At 44.8% G+C, this 2,731-nt stretch overlaps 1 long non-coding RNA gene across 1 annotated transcript; it reads right to left on the bottom strand.

Annotated features, from left to right (window-relative positions):
• Nucleotides 1-498: 498 nt before the first annotated feature.
• Nucleotides 499-2,731, bottom strand: LOC117068825. The gene is made up of 3 exons (XR_004431253.1): nt 2,423-2,731; nt 1,695-1,853; nt 499-1,111 (listed from the first exon to the last, which is right to left on the bottom strand). It is a non-coding gene; the product is annotated as an uncharacterized LOC117068825 (long non-coding RNA).

Below are 2,731 nucleotides of genomic sequence, written 5' to 3'. Positions count from 1 at the left end.
TGCTGAAATCCAGAAGTTGAGTAACTTTTTCTATTTAGAGCTACACAGTAAATTTTGCCAGCTTTGTGGGTCATGTGGCCCCCTGTGACAATTATTTAACTTTGCCAGCATAGAATGAAAACGTACATAGACAATGTGTAAACAAATGAACGTGTCTGTGTTCCAATAAAATTATTTTTACAGAAAAAAAGAAACTATGCAATGATCATAAAAATATTAGATGTCAATTTAAAAATATTAGATGTCAATTTAAAACATGCTTGGGAAAAAGTAGTTTTTTAAAATTGTTAAGATATTTGTCAGAGATAAATAAAATTTTGGAAAATCACTTTCCCAGACCTTTGAAACCTTTATGGGAGTTAAGGAAGCACAGAGTTATAAATTTGGAAAACTGATGGCTAATTACACTTCATTATTAGGTAGACTTAGGGCCCAACCCCCAACCAAAGACTCAAGGGAGGTAGGCTGAACCATAAGGATTTTGTTCTTCTAAATGAGGGTGGCTCAATTTTTAGGAATGAAAGTACCTAGAACTAAAGTACATCTTGCTCAATTTCCATCCTGAAGTTCCAAATCCAATTGCAGATCATATTACTCCAACACGTGGAAAGGCCACCAGCAGTAGTATCAGAAAAACTGAAGCAAAAATGGCTTGCTCTTCCATTACAGGATTAATTGGCATGCCATTCATAGGATGCAAACACAGAGAATTTAACTCCAAAATGCACCTGGAATCTGACCAACAGAGAATCTGAGTGTCAGGAGATATTGAAAGAGACAAACATATCAGAAAAACACAAGTGCAGGAATTGATGAAACTAAATGTGAAAGAGTAACTCCATCATTTTTACAGTTCCTGAGGGATTATGCAACACGGCTGAGTAGAGAGAGAGAGAGCAAGAGATCAATCCAGCAGACTTACAGATTTTCATGGAGTTTTAAATACACAACGCTTTTTTTCTTTGTCTTGTTATCATAATAAGAAACATTTAACTCTTGCTGAAAGGAAGTACTGGGCCTGAGCGATCATGGACAACATGGAGACCAGTTATCCCAGTCTGAGCCTGTAGCACCTGTGTCTCCTCAGTCCTGGTAAAGAAGGGCTTTCCACCTTGGGAGAGAACAGGAAACCAGAGATATAGGAAGATGCAAAATGTACAGGGCACATGGTTTTGTGTCCCAGGGGCACTGAGGCATGATTTCTGTTAGGTATGCTCCTCACAAGAACACTGGCAGGTGCTGCCAAAGACTCAGAGACTGGGGATCAGGGACCCTAGGCAAGCCATCCTAAGGAATTGTGAAATTATAAACTTACCTCACAATGTAAATGTAAAGAGGAAACTGTTTCATGATTGTAAACTATAAGTAAAAGGATTTGAAAATAAATAACAAAATCCAGTAACTATTGAATAGCTTAAAGATCATCTTGTTGAAATGTCGACATTATAGAGATTTATAGAGAGGAGAACCATGATGCCCATTATGTGAAGTGGAAGGTGCATATCTGAGCAAAGAGGTCTGTTGAGCCTCCCCCTTCACGTTAGAGAGGCAAATTCGTGGACCAACCCAACTTAAAAGCCCTGCTCACAACAATTGCTAAACGCATGAGCAGTTCTCAACTCCCTCTAAGACAAACACTTCTGAGGGAAGGAGTTAGGGGCAGCAAGGAGAACAGCAGATCTGGGGCTCCTCACCTCAATCCAGAGTCCACCAGGGCTCCATACACTGATGCCGACAGTTGTAGTAGCAACACTTCTTGACTCCCTTGCAACTCTTATCGCGCCGGCACATAGGTAAGAGGGTGAAAGGGCAGGCAAGACCAAACTCTGGGCAATATCCCGGTTTCCGTGCAGCTGGAAAAAACGCCATAGGTCAGGAGGCTGAGGCAGGAGAATTGCTTAAATCCAGGAGGCGGACGATGCAGTGAGCAGAGATCGCGCCACTACACTCCAGCCTGGGTGACAGAACGAGACTCAAAAAAAAGAAGAGGCCGGGCGCGGTGGCTCAAGCCTGTAATCCCAGCACTTTGGGAGGCCGAGACGGGCGGATCACGAGGTCAGGAGATCGAGACCATCCTGGCTAACACGGTGAAACCCCGTCTCTACTAAAAAAAAATACAAAAACTAGCCGGGCGAGATGGCGGGCGCCTGTAGTCCCAGCTACTCGGGAGGCTGAGGAAGGAGAATGGCGTAAACCCGGGAGGCGGAGCTTGCAGTGAGCTGAGATCCGGCCACTGCACTCTAGTCCGGGCAACAGAGCGAGACTCCGCCTCAAAAAAAAAAAAAAAAAAAAAAAAAAGAAGAAAGAAAAAAAAGCCATAAGATGAGTGGGCACCAATGTGTGATTTCCAGGCCAGGTCACCTCATGGACTCTTCAGAGGAAACGTTCCCCCCCAGCCACATCCAGGGTCGCCAGGCCCTACCTGCACCCCTAAAGACTCCAGACTGGGTCATGTGGAGGCAAAGGAGGACGATCACAGAGAGTAGAGTGAAACCACTCAGCTTCATAATGCAAGAAAACGATGTGGGGGCACCTGCAGCCTGGACCTGTCTATGTCAGATTTGGTGGGGCCCCATCAACAGACGGCGTTTTGACTCCCGGGGCTGGAGGTCAGAGGTGCCTCCCCTTAACCCGGAAGCACCATCTGTTTCCTTTCACCTCCAGGAAGAGACAACGTGAAACAGCTGGGGTGTAACTTCTGAGAGCCCTCATGGACTGCCTCTTTTCAGGG

Source organism: Trachypithecus francoisi, unplaced genomic scaffold (genome assembly GCF_009764315.1).
Source record: "Trachypithecus francoisi isolate TF-2019V2 unplaced genomic scaffold, Tfra_2.0 Lachesis_group21, whole genome shotgun sequence".
NCBI classification, from domain to species: Eukaryota; Metazoa; Chordata; class Mammalia; order Primates; family Cercopithecidae; genus Trachypithecus; species Trachypithecus francoisi.
Note: the sequence above shows the minus strand (reverse complement) of the source record. Positions and strands in the feature narration are given on the sequence as shown.